The 14,632-nt window shown below is 37.7% G+C and overlaps 1 long non-coding RNA gene across 1 annotated transcript; it reads right to left on the reverse strand.

Annotated features, from left to right (window-relative positions):
- Positions 1–1,513: 1,513 nt before the first annotated feature.
- Positions 1,514–13,589, reverse strand: LOC150057066 (uncharacterized). Its single transcript, XR_016537036.1, has 3 exons — positions 13,461–13,589; positions 2,302–2,524; positions 1,514–1,631 (listed from the first exon to the last, which is right to left on the reverse strand). It is a non-coding gene; the product is annotated as an uncharacterized LOC150057066 (long non-coding RNA).
- Positions 13,590–14,632: the final 1,043 nt, after the last annotated feature.

The following is a 14,632-nucleotide window of genomic DNA, read 5'->3' on the forward strand; positions in this document are numbered from 1 at the left end:
AAGTCTCACAGTTGCCTTTCTGGGTTGAGTTTGGACTGAAATCCTTAGATTCGCAGCCTCTTAAATAGCTAAGATTAAAGTCATAGCCACTGGCTCCCAATTCCAACCCTTCCCCTTTTAAATACAAACAGATTATAAATTGTTATTATCCAAATCAACCCCAAACCAACATTGGTATGATTTTTTTCTCCTCTCAACACAACCTTAAATGGGTGATTCCTTCTTGTAGGATCATTTCCCTTCTAGGCTGAGCTGGTTGTTGTACCCATCCACTGGAAAATCTAAGTATCTGACCAGATGATCACATTTGCTTATCTATCGTTGGTTATAAAAGGAAACCAGGATTCTGGCTGCATCTATCCATTGATCCATCAATTACTAATTTTGAATAATAGCACAAAGAACTATCTGTAGGTATAACAATAAAACGAAGAATATCATGATAACACTAATAAGTTATAGTCAGATTACTTATTTTTTACTTTGAAAATTATGTACCTGTGAACCTGTAGTGTTATCTAACTGCAGATTTCCCTTGTTTGTCCTTCACCAGAGAGCAGCCCTATATATCTGCTACATACCCTGAATCCATCTTACCACTTCATTCTCCTCCACAGTTCTATTACTGTCTGACGTGTTATCTGTCCTTCCTTCATTCACACCTAGTGGACTAGAACCTGACCTTCAGGAGCCATTCAATAAATACCTACCACAGTTGCCAACATGTACATTAAATTAAAAATTCAAGATACTGACATCTTTAAACTGTGGATCAAAAGATGGTTAGTCACATTATACCTTTACTAATCTTGGCCGCCTGTGTGTGTGTGTGTGTGTGTGTGTGTGTGTGTGTGTGTGTGTGTGTGTGTGTGTGTAGGGGGAGGTAGATTGATTGCCTGCATCACAAGCTCAGTTAGGCTGAATTCTTGTACTCATCACACTGGTCTTCACCAAAGGTTCCCTGCATTACACCTAAAATACTGACTGACAGACAATTCTTAGCTTCTCTGTCTATAACTAATAAAAGGTGTTTGTTATAAGTCAAGTTTTGCTTAACTCTATAACTCTAATTATTGCTGTAATTGTTGCTTCTGTCCCACTCTCTTGAAAGTACATTGTGCAAAGGTAACTACAGAAATTCTCTTAAATGGCTTCCTTCATCTAGCCTGTTTAATTCTTACATAGCCTTATAGCTCATCCAGATGAATCCAGTGTGCCTGCTTTCATGTTGCTTCAAGTCTTGGAGCTTGGTGGCTACTGTGGATTCAAGGCCCCAGTCTGCTTTCCTCCTATCCCTTAGGTATCTTTTTTTTCCAAGCAGACGGACATACCAATGCTTCCCTGATGTTCTTCAGTGCACACCAATGTAGAACTAAGAAGTGAAAGATATTAACAGACTATGCAAACAAGTTTTAATCCATAGGAGATAAAAGGCAATTGAATCATTATTCTTTCTTTCTCCTTCTGGAGACATTGTGGAGGGACACAATTGTACCAGGTCTCCTCTCCAAAGTTTTCTGAGACACCAAGCAATTAGTTTATCATGAAGTGCAATCTTCTTGAGAACAGGGTGATTATGAACCTCCTCTATGGCTTTATTCATTCCTTTCTCTTTCTTCTTGATACTGATTCTGTAAAAACACATTGGTTCCAAAGCTTTATTTTATGCTCTGTTTTCTAAAGAATTAGTAAGATTTTAAGAGATATAGAGATGAAAGAGATAGATAGATAGATAGGCAGATAGATAGATAGATAGGCAGATAGATAGATAGATAGATAGATAGATAGATAGATAGATAGATATAGAGGGAGAATGCAAGAAGAGAAAAGAGAGACATAACTAGAGAATTTTTTCACTCTCAGGAAGAGAGCTACAAAAAGAATAAAATTAAAGACAAATCAAAGTTAAGATGTACTATATTCATAAACTGCTTTGTTGAATGGCAATTCCTTTAAAAAACTACTTAAAGATAATAAAAGCAGTTTTCGGAACACAACATTATATCAAACAACAATAAAACTTTTTCTACTGTCTGAAACTTGTTACAATTTGTGTATCCTCCATCTCCCAATAAGAAAACTTTACCAGGTTGAGTGGCTTTGTTTTGCTATTTAATTATTCAGTCCTTTAATTATATGTGGCTATAAATGTACTTTAGAACATGAATATAAAACATTTATTCATATACATGGCCTCATGGTATCTTGAATTAGAACAGGTGCCAATGCTGCATTAAAGTGCAAGCGTGGTTCTTGCTTCCACATTCCGTGAGAATTTTTTCACAATAAAACATTCCTTACCTAATACTAAAGCAATTATGATGGTGGTTTAATCAATGTTATTAGAGAAAATGGAGATCTGTTGTCCAGTGAAGTTTTATGCTTTCCTCAGAACAAATCATGCACTTTAGCTTTAGTCTTTTTCTGTGCTAATTAAGTTCATTTATATTATTTACGTCTTCTCTTAACTCCAGCGAACTTTCAAAAAGCCAGTGAAGGTCTGGCTCCAGTGAAAGAACATCAACTGTGAAAAGGCAAAAAAAAGAAAAGAAAAGAAAAAAGAGTGAGGCCCAGTGCTGAGTTTAAGCTCCAATTCTGGCATACACACAGGGTTTAGAGTTTGCCCTATTGAGTTTCAGCCTTGCTTTGATTCCATTCTTCTCTCCGATTCCTCTTTTCAGAATGGTAATGTTTACTCTGTGCAATATTGCACCCTGGAATCATGACATGGTCTCACAGCTGAGTTGTATGCCTTACATCTCCAGACACTTAGAGCGTGAACTTTTGAACAATGTTAGAACTGTTAGTTAAGACTTTGGAGATTCTAGTAATTGAAGTGTAGATTGCATGATGAAATGGGCCAGGGCCAAAAGTTTATGGTGTAAATGGGAAATGTTCGCTGTGGGTTGAAGGGTTGTGGAATTGCTTGCCGATTGTATTGCTATTTGGAGAACCAATGGAAGTGGGACCTAGATGGAGGGATTGGGTCACTAGGTTATGCCTTTGAAAGTTGTACCCAGTCCCCTCCCTCTTTCTCTTTCCTAGCTACTATGAAGTGATCATTTTCTAGTAACATTTCCTGACACCACATTGTTAAACTTCACTATGGGGAGAGAATCAATGGAAACAAATACTCTGGATTTAAACCTCTGTAACCAGGAAGTAGAAGGACAAAGTTTGAACCTAGCTAAAAATGCTGTAATTCAATACATTGTAGGTTGAGATCCCTGTAGAGAAGTAATGGGAAAAAAAATCCAGAATAAAAGAGGCCAACAGTTCATCTCATGATGGGCCTGAAACACATGCAGTATTTGAGGAAAAGCTCAGGAAAGGATTGAAAAAGAGTGCCTAGCAAGAAGGACTAAACTGTTATGGAACAAGACAACCCAGATGAAACCCGGAAGTATGCAGGCTTGAATCATCAGTTACATCCCCATAGAATATTCCAGAAAGACCTTCTATGCATATCCACATCCTTCTCAGATCTCAGGTTCCCTCTGTTATTGTGTGGATGCAAATGTTAGCATAAAAGCAAAACATGGCCATTAAATATGTATTGGGCACTATTATTTTTGCACTCACTTTTTTTCCCCTCATTTCAGTGTTTATGAACCTTGAGAAAAGTTCCAACTTGTCTCACTATGATAAGAAAAGAGAGGTGGGAGGCAGAAGAGCTCAAATAAAAGCCTGTTCAGTAACAACAATGACAGTGAGAGACTCCAGAGGAAAAGAAAACCTTGGGCTGTGGCCTGGATCAGAAACCCACCCCTCAACAGACGGTCCCCTGCCTGCTTAGAGGTCTAATGTAGGTATTAGATTCATGATCAAAAGATTAGGATAAATGATGTTTGCATCTACTTTTATTGAGGAAGAAACTTACACAGAAAGAAAATAAATCTTCTAATAAAGTCCAGCTAAGAAAAGGACAGACTTTGGCATGAATGCCAAAAGAATGGACTAATAATGGCAAGGAATGGTAGCTTATGCCTACCATCCTAGATAAGCAAGGCTGGGGCTGGAGAATCCCAAGTTCAAGGTCTCAAAACTCCATTCAAAACATGAAGAGAGGCTGGGTGTGGTGGCTCTAGCTCCTCAGGAGGCTGAGATCTGAGGATCAAGGTTCAAAGTCAGCCCAGGCACAAAAGGACCTGAGACTCTCATCTCCAATTAACCTCTAGAAAACGAGAAGTGGGGCTTGGCTCAAGGGTAGGGCGGTAGCTTGGAGCTGAAGCGCTCAGGGACAACTGCCCAGTTTGAGTTCAAGCCCCATGACCCACAAAACAAACAAACAAAAACAAAAAATAAAACAGGAAGAGAAGAGGAAAGATGAGGTGGAAAGAAAATGAAATGATTTTGGGGTTTTTTTTTTGGTCGGTTATGGAGCTTGAACTCTGGGCCTGGACACTGTCCCTAAGCTTTTCAGCTCAGGCTAGGCCAGTGCCCTACCTCTTCAGCCACACTCCCATTTCCGATTTTCTGTCAGTTAATTGAAGATAAGAGTCTCACGGACTTTAGTGCCTGGGCTGGCTTTGAATTGAGATGCTCAGATCTCAGCGTCCTGAGTAGCTAGGATTATAGCCATGAGCCACTGGTGCCCAGCTAAATGAAATTATTTTTAACAATATATAACATAATTTTATACCACCTTTCCCAATAGAAACCTGTCAGACAAATTTTTGCTGCTCCAAGAAATTAACATGAAAAATTCAACCAATGTTACTATATACTGTTATATGTAAAGCTCTGCACAAAACATGTGTACACATTAAAGTAAATCAGATTCTGCCACTCAATTCTTACTCTTAATTGTTAGGAACATGGCGTCTGCTTTTCTCCTTAATCTCAGTTAAGGGAATATTATTTTCCAGAGTAAAATTTAGTCTTTCTTGGGAGATACTTCATAACTTGCTCTGGAAAGAAATTTATATTTCCACTACAAGAAAAAAATCTGAAGTGTCACATGAGTTTGGAATAAGTGTGAAGTAAAGGGAAGGGAATCTGTCCTTCTGTGCTAACTCTGTAGGTGGCTTCCCTCTGTGGCACAGCCTGATGGAGACAAAGCTGTCAGGATCAATTGCAATTATTGCCTCTGCTGTTCCCTGGTTTAGTCACTCACCCTGTCTAGACTTCAATTTCTGGAGCCTTTAGTGATTCTTCTTTTTTCTTTTTTCAACTAAATGCAAATAATTTCACTTTGCTTTGCCTTGAACTCTGTATTACCTAGTATTTAATGTTCAATAAGTAATATTATAGGTTGTCCCCCCATCCAAAATAAAGTCTGAAGACATTCACAAGTCAGGTCACTTTGATTTTGATCAAAAACACAATTTAACCCTCTTATTAAAATTCTGATTCTATGAAAATTTCCATTCTAGAGCCCTGTTCAAAGCTACAGTGTTGACCTTAATACTGTGAACAATAACTTCATGGCCGATTTGGTGTATTATTTTACTGCAAATGTCTATTCTCTTAAAATCAAACTCATTTCCTTAAAAGCTTCAAAGAGTCAGTCATAAAGGCTGATTTTTTAAGGAACTTTTTAATGGTCAGAAGCAAAATCTTGGAGACCTTTACAACAGTAGTCAACCACCACCAAACAGACATGTTATCATGAGATATAGTCTCATTTGGAAGCATGCATATTTTAAACAAGAGGTACAAAGATAAAAAACATGTCTAAAGAAGCTTAGAAGTTTGGTTCAAGTGGTAAAGTATCAAACTTACGCAAGAAAAGGCAAGTGTGAGTGTTAGGATCTCAGTTGAAGTCCTACTATCAGCACACACATGCAAACACACACACATACACACACACACACACATGCGTATCCACACAATGTACTTGAGATTCTATTCTTTTGAGTCTCCCAGGACAAGGAATACCAAATCACCCTGCATAACAGTCTTCACTAAAGGATTAGTGAAGATTAGTTGAAAATAATAACATAAACTATGGCAATCCAGAAAATGCATTATAAATAATATTAATAATAATTTATAAGTGAATAATTAAAGATGCAAATGGCAACCCCAAAGGCCAGCCACTGTCATATTTATCCTTAAAAGAGCTATGATGGAAACATCATGAAAAGTTAATTTATTAACCTAAGGCCACTCAGCTATGCTAGGTGGAGAACAAATATTCTAAACCATAGCCTTTGGCACTCTGTAAAAAGTAAATATATTCCTCCATTTTGTCAAGGCAAATCCAACACAGTGATGCACGAATAATTAGACTAGTCCAAAGCTCTGCATTATGTATAATTTTGGTGAAAATACTTTATGTAATGCTACCCTAGCAGTTCCTCACTTTCTAGGTCCTGATTCAAAGTCTATCTTCACATGCCAGACCTAGGGTTCATCATTGCTTTGATATTGCCCTTAGGGAGAGATCATCTCCGGCACTATTTTCTGTTTCTCTCAGAGATCTCTGCTGGGTGGTGGCAAACTCAGTTAGGACCAGAATCTTAGGTGGCTCGTTTTGAAACAGATTTGGGAAAAGTCAAGTTACTCATAGCGACCTTCTTATAAATATTCATAAGTGGGACTCTTTAAGGTAATTCATTATGAATAGGAATTATTCTTCCCTAGTTTCAAGTTGTCATCTGTTAGGCAGTTCTGGTATTTCATTTTAATGTATAAAAGATCACTTAGTGTTATACTCTGATAATTCCTGAAATCTGTCACCTATTGTAGAAGAATAATGTTGGCCAACCTCCAACACTTCTTGCAGGCAAAGCATAATGGGCTAAGAAGGTAAATATTCAAAGCAAGGAAGGTTGGTTTAGCAGAAAACAACACTGAATCATACATTGCAAAACATTAATATAACTAGCAGTCTGTTTATCAGCTCATCTGCATCATGGGGCATAGAGGGGGATTGACAAGGAAGGGCTTCGTTTATCTCCATGAGTAAAATTGCTTGTATAATTTATGAGTAAAAAGCAAAGTAGGGACCAGAGCTGAGACACAAGTTGTTAATACAGTTCATCTCTAGTGAGTTTAAATTCTTTTTTTCTGCCAGCTCTGGTCCACCTGATTGTCAGACAAATAGTCGATTTGCTTAGCATTCACTGTAACTCTGGTTTTATATCAAAAGTGAAGCATTTCTGTGTAATAAGTGTTTTCATTTATGAATTGTGTATTAAAGTTCTTCAGATTGCTAAACCTATGTTTAAGAAAGGAAAGAAATGTATAATGTGACAGACGTTCTCCTGTTTCATAATCCAGTGGCTAAACTAACAATGGATAGGGACATTGTATAAAAGAGAATTACTGAGGAGATTCTAAGCAATAAAGAATGGCAATTGAGATGTGTGGTTGCCATGTCACAGAAAAGGGGCAAAGGCCCATATGTATTATGCAGGGCTTTCAGTAATGGCAGGCAAAAAGGGACCACTCATTACATCACCATAAACTGCAGCAATGTGTGGATACAGCCTTAGTCATGGTCACCAGTCCTATTTACAGATCTCTGGGGATGCTATTCAGAGTTTCTGTTTTCTCACTTGTAAAATAGGATACTAATGCATCCCTCATAAGACTGTTGTGAGAATTAAACCATGCAGTAGTGTAAGACTTTCAGCACTTGATAATTGTAACTATTATTATCTGAGTCTATAAATTCTAGGAGAACCAATATTTGGTCTGTCTCATTCACTATTGTGTCTTTGAATGAAAAATGAATTCTGGCTTACTATGAAACCTCAACAAACATTGATTGAAAGAATGAATTTCAAAGGGAAAGTAATAAAGGATTTTAAAAAATGAAGCTGTTGAAAAAAAATAAAACCTGTGTGTTTATGAGATTGGGTCTTCAGAGCAAAGAGAATTCTGGTTAGATACAGGGAATATGTATGAAGATGTAAATTCCAGAGCAAGGCAAATTTGTTTTATACCTTATAGAATTTGCAGAACTTGGGTCTTTAAAGAGATTAAAATGTCTATATTTTCTCCAGAAATGGTTTATAATATTGCATCATACTGGTTTATAGAGTGATGCTACACAGTGAAATAAGAACCTTCACTCATGAGGAATAGCATGAGTGGAGAGACATAAAGCAGGATTGTCTTATACTAGACTAGCCATGCCAAAGACATCCCATAGTATGCCAAAGACTATCCCATAGTATGCTGTCTTCTACAACTAACTATTTGATTATCTACAAAGGATCACCATTATTCCTTTTCTGTTATTGCAAGTCCAGTATGTATCTCATATAATGCATTCCCAAATGGAGAGGACACGTAGAATAGCTGGCCTACATCTAACACATGCAATGAGTTTGAACTAAACCTGTATTGTTAGTCAACTAAAAGCTGTTTACACCTGCAGCAAAATGAAGGCCTGTAGCTCACACCTGTAATCCTAGCTCAGTAGTCTGATACTTAAAGATCTTGAGGGTCATGATAGGAAGATATGCCTGGAAGGAAATACTATAGACTCTATTTCTAACTACTAAATAGCTGGAAGTAGAACTGAATCAAATTATAAAGTGCCAGCCTTGAATGAAAATGCTTAGGGACATCACCCAGGCCCTGCATTCAAGTCCTAGTATAGAAAGATACACACACACACACACACACACACACACACACACACACAAATATATAAAGAAAGGCCTTGGAGTTGGCACATGGCACTTCAGAGGTTGCAGTCATTCAAAGAAGTCATGTTTTCAGCCTGATCTCACCTACCGCTTGAGATTCTTCTCCAAGTTTCCAATCTTTAAGACTGAAGATGCCACTCAAGATTGGTGAAGTACTGGAATATTTTCACAAACTGTTTTTATGTTTTAGTCAGTTTTCATCACTCCTGCACACGTCATACTAAGGACCTCCTCCTTACCCCCCCCCCACTCCATCCATACTAATTGACCGTACCATTTAAGTACATGTTCAAGTGCAGAAAGTCAACACTAAGAAAACTTAAGACAAATGATCAAAGAAACAAGGACTTTGATACAGAAATAATTATAAGAAACAGGTCTGGGAGTGGACAAGAAGGTGTTTAGGGGTCAACAAGAACTCTACAAGTCTCTCCTATTGTCCCACTGTTCTAAAAATTGTAGCGAATACAACTGTGTAAGACACATACCCCATTCTCCATAAGACTGGGTGCTGGAAAATGATGTATAGAGCTATGATTCCAAGTGAATATGATAAAACTCACAGAGAGGGGAGAGAAAACCTGTAACAGGGATCAGAGAAAGTTAAGAGAAGTAACTGATCATTGTCCTGTACTGGTGTTGGCTCAACAGCATTTCAAGTAGCAGATATGTGGGCAGTTGGGACACACTATGGAGAGGGAACGGAAGAATAGAAGTATAAATGCAGGAAATTAAAGTTATCTCCAGGAAATTAGGAGCCTTTCTATTTAATTGGAATGATGTGTTTGTGAGGAAGAAACAGTAGGACGTAGGGCTCTACCTGGACTGTATAGGAATTGAATAGACTCTATAAACGAGAAAGGGATAAAGACTCCCTAGAAAGAGATCTCTTTACTGAGGTGCATTCATTGTGACTTCTACAATACAGAGTCCAAAACTGAGGGCTGAAGAACAAAGATGAGAATGTAAAGTACAAGGCTTTCTATTCCAGATTATAGGCCAGTCAACCCTGGATTCTCCTTCTTCTCCAAAGTCCCACTGAAATTACAGTAACAAAGTACAAATTCAATAGGTCCATAGTTACACTGGCAAAGATGGGACTTGATGAAACTGAAACTGCATTAATACAGACAGTCCCCACTTACAAGAGTGAAGCTCAAGAAATGTTCAAAGTTCCAAAGCAGTAAAAGAAGACACTGAGTGTAGAAAACTAAGCAAAAATCAAAAGCAAAAAAACTAGTGGTAGTTCAAGTTTTTAATCTGTGTGAAACAATTATACCAATATTTATCTTTCAGCCTTACCCTCACCAAACTGTTTTTTCATGGCCTCAACAGTGATGGAATTTACTTACATCCAGAGTGAAACTGGGAAACTTCCCACAGAGGGAAGGCTGGGACATTAGTCTGTGGGTTGTGAAGGCACCCCACATCTGGGTTGAATAGAATATCAGCACTAGAAACTCAAACAATGTGAAAACAATGGAATGGCTATCCAGAGGAAGTTATGGTCAAGGTCATAATTCTCCTCCTATTGATTGTCTGGAAATCCCAGCCAGAGATGATAGATTGAGAGGCTTGAGTATATTATTTAGAAGTTTTTAGGTAACCAAAATAAAATTTATAACATAACTAGCTAACAAAGGTGAGCAGAGGGAACTGACGTAGAGAGCAGCTGAATTCCTCATCTTTCACAATAGGTTACTGAACTCATTTACAAAAGAAATATTGCTGCTGTCATATGGTTTAAATGGATGGAATATGGCAGAAACAACTGGAAAATCCACCACAGAAGAGATGAAAAATGGTGACTTTTCAGACATGGGGTAAGGCACTGTTGGAATGAAAGTTGTATGGGTTTGAATAATTATTTACTATTAACTTTTAAGAAGAGGACATTTCAAAATTACTTCAATGAGTAGATGATACTGATATTTTTGTTGAGTTCTTATAATAATTACAAGCATCACAAATCCCCTATGAATTAATGTTCCTTCTCATTTTTATGATGGTGACAGATGATTTTTGTTTCCCTTCTTCATATTCTTAGAATTCTTAGACTTTTTTTCGCCAGTCTTAGGGACTGACTCAGGACCTAAGCACTGTCCTTGGGCTTTCCTTAAGGCTACTGCTCTACCACTTGAGCCACAGCATCACTTCTGGATTTTCTATGTATATGGTACGAGGAATTGAACCAGGATCATCATGCATGCTAGGCAAACACTCTACCACTAGGCCAAACTCCCAGCCAACATTTCCTTTCTACTGTGGGTAGCCTTCACTTGGGCTTACAACTGTCTATTTAATTAACAATATCTAGTTTTACACCTACTGAGAGCAACTGGGCCCATTGGTACTTTAGCTATCACTGGGCCAGTTTTAAAAAAGAAAAATCTAAAGAAAGAACTGACAAAATTCAATGTTATGTAGTTGTGGGTTAAAATTATTGCACTTTTTACTTAAAAATTTTAAAGTGGATTAATTTAGACATGACAAATTACTTCCATTTCTCCTCACCTGGTAGACTGTTATATAAAATTTGTATCAGAGGACTATGAGGAAATACTTAAATGAAGTTATTTTCCTAATACAGTTTCAAGTAGGCAGATGTTTATCCTAAGGAACTGTTCAAACAACAGAACTTACAGAAAAATAGCCTTTATAACTATCAACTTTCTGCATTGTTTTAGGATATGGCCATTGTCCATTTGACTTTGAAATGTATAGGTTTTAAATGCATAAAATTAAGTTTGTCCAAATATTAGGTTTTTCCAAGGAAAGAAATGGAACACTTCAAATGTTTACCTCAAGAAATCTCCTGAGAATATGATAGCTTTAAAAATGTTAATTTATACAGATATGAACTACTCAAATAGGTTCATGCTCAGAACAGTCTTCTCTGACAAGAGCTGCCTACCATCTGTTAAAACAGCTCTTCCCATTTCCAGTGATCCCAAGTTCAACATTTTAGCTGCTGAGATTGAAAAATCTCAGTCAGTCATAAATATCATCTGTTCTATCCCCCCCGCCCTCTTCTTAATGCTCATTTTGGTCATGATATTTTTTCCCTTCTTCTTTCAACAGATTTGAAAGCAACTTCACAGAAAGAATGTGCAAACAATTTCATTTTTCATGGTGATGGCTTTAAAACACTAGCTCATTCTTGTGGTCCAAGAGGTAGAAAATTTTTTGTGTGTATTCTCTAGATAGAAACCGCTGGCAGGTAGAATAGAGAAGCAGTATCCCCTGGACGATAAGGATGCAAATAGGGCCTTGTTTGCTCTTGCTTCCTCCAGATCAAGAAATACCTCAAACCTGAACACAGTCATTCCTCAAGTCTACAAGATCTGACCATGTTGGAGATCCCCAAGACTCCAGATGCTAATTAATGCATTTATGAGATATACAAACTCTAAAATGTCTCCTCAACAAACCTGAGGAGTTGACCAACTTGACCAAATCCCTCTCCTGGTCTTTGAAGACCTTGGGTGTCTTCTTAACCTTTGTTAGGTAAGCTTAGCAGTTGAGTTGAAGTCCTCCTTTCTTTAAAATGCAGTGATCATCTTCACTGTCACAGAATTTATGGAAGAATCAGTGCTCATATGATTTACTGCCTCATTTCTAATAGATGAGATCAGGAATCACTCATAAAAAAGGCCTCCTTCTGGAAGCTTTCCTCAAACTGCATAACTTTGGACCTTACTATGTTTGGATACGAGATGAGCAAGTATGCAAGTCTTGGTTCCCATATCTGCTGTGTTCTGGGGTGGGATTTTGAAAAGTAATTTGATCATTAGTACTCTGTATTAATGGAAGAATCCACAGGTGGATTCAAATTGCCAAGCCATTATTGGGAGGCCATAGAAACTTAAGAGATAGGGCCTAGTTGTAGGAAGTAAGCCACTGAAGAAATGCAATTGTAGGATGAATCTTATCCCTGACCTACCCACCTCTTCCCTTTGTGGCCTCCATAAGCTAAATACATTTCCTTCACCACCCTTTCCACCATCACTTTTCCACCTTGCCACTAGACAGGAAGCAATAGAGTCAGCTGACCATGGATTGCAATCTCTGAAACCGTGAGCCTAATAAGCCTTTCCCTATTTATTTATCCCAAGTATTTAGTCACAGCAACAAAATACTGCCTAGAATAAGCGTAATGCTTTTACACACCGAGAATTCAGCCTCCTTTTGTGATAATAATGATGTCCCATATTTATATTTAACATGACATCCTGCATTTCAACCCCTATCTGTGTCTTCTCCCTCAAAACACACAAAAATACACCCAGATGCCTTCTTGTGCTTATTTTATAACATATCAGAGAACACATTAGACCATCTTTATAGATGTTCACTAAAGGTACAGAGTTCCTACACACTACGAAATGTTTTTATGGATAGGGAAGAGGATTCTTCCCATCTTAATGTTAAACCTTGACTGAGATCTAAGGATCATAGTTCGAAGTCAGCTGGGACAGGGAAGTCTAGAAGACTCTTATCTCACATTAACCACCAAAAACCTAAATAAATAAAGGCTGGAAATGGAGTTGTGGCTCAAGAGATAGAATGTTAGTCTTGATCATGAAAAAGCTCAGGGACTGTGACCAGGTTCTGAATTCAAGCCCCAGGACCAAAAAAAGAACAACAACAACAACAACAAAAAACAACCTTTTTTGAAACTCTATTTTCTGTGCTATGATATAATTAATTAAACATGAGGTTCAGGACAAAAACTGGATAGCAGATGACATCTGTCTTCTATAACAAAATTACACATCTATCTTGAACCTTGCAAGTTCTTATTGACAAGTATGTCCTTGGATCCATTTGGCCCTAATAATTCAGTTACATCACCTGCCTAGTAGATGTCATGTAGGATCCTCAATTTCTCAGACTTGTATGGCATCCCAACCCTAGAAAGTTGCTCCCAAGGCAACGAATCACCATGGCTGTGGGTTAGATTTATCTGGGCTCCAATCCTTGAGCCACTTCCATCCAGTCAATGTGAACCTCTCTCTGCACCAATTGACCTCCAGTGTACAATGGCCATTATGACACAGGCCTTATGTGAAAGAGATGAGTTAGGCCACATGCTTCATACTATGGAGTGTGAGGAATCCTTATTTTGCTTGGTATTGTGCCATCATTATTCAATCTGATCCCTCCTCCACTCACTAGAGGGAACTTCTGGAAGCTACCTCTCAAATGTGAACTTGTCATTTAAGTGACTTTATACCACTTCTCTGCCATATTGCTATGAATGTCATTCAACCACCTATCCTTCTTTCTGAGTAAAGATGTTTCCTATAGTTTTTGGTAAACAATTAAGTTTTTTCTGTCTTCTCCATTTTTTTTGTGTGTGTGTCTCAGTTTGTTGGATTTCTGAGAACAGTGACCAATTTTTGCCTAACTCATATCCCTGTGCAACAAGTCACAAAGTCTTATTAGCATCATCTTCTTCTCCATCTCATCATCACTACTACTTATTTGAATCTTTCTTTTGCTTTAAAAAACGTCTTCCCTGTTTTAAATGTAAAAATGAACAGAGGTTCAATTGTAACTCAGTGGTTGAGCACTGGGTAATCATGGCAAGACCCCAGATTTAATCCCCAGTACTACAAAGGAAAATTTATGAATGGATCATCAATACATTAATCAATACATTGGTCAGGTTGAGAAATACATAGGAGATTAACAAAGCATACCACTGAGAATATCTACAGGCATTTCCAGAGATCTGTCTTCATGAATTGATTCATTACTCGGTGATTTCCTATTATGATAACATTGGTGGGAAATAGGAAGTGGGGTCTAGTTAGAGGATTTAGTTCACTGGGGACATGCCTGGGAAGCTACATTTTTTTCTAGCCCTTTCCTGTATTTGCTTTCTTTCTGCTTCCTTCCTTCTCCTTCTCTCTCAGAGTAAAAGTCACAAAAAATCCTTCTGTAAAGTTGCTTCTGTCAGGCATTTCATCATGAATATGAGAAAAAACATAGATGCAAATTCACTGATGCTAATTAAATAA

The sequence above is a fragment of the Megascapheus bottae genome, chromosome 11, assembly GCF_031878675.1.
Source record: "Megascapheus bottae isolate mThoBot1 chromosome 11, mThoBot2.hap1, whole genome shotgun sequence".
NCBI classification, from domain to species: Eukaryota; Metazoa; Chordata; class Mammalia; order Rodentia; family Geomyidae; genus Megascapheus; species Megascapheus bottae.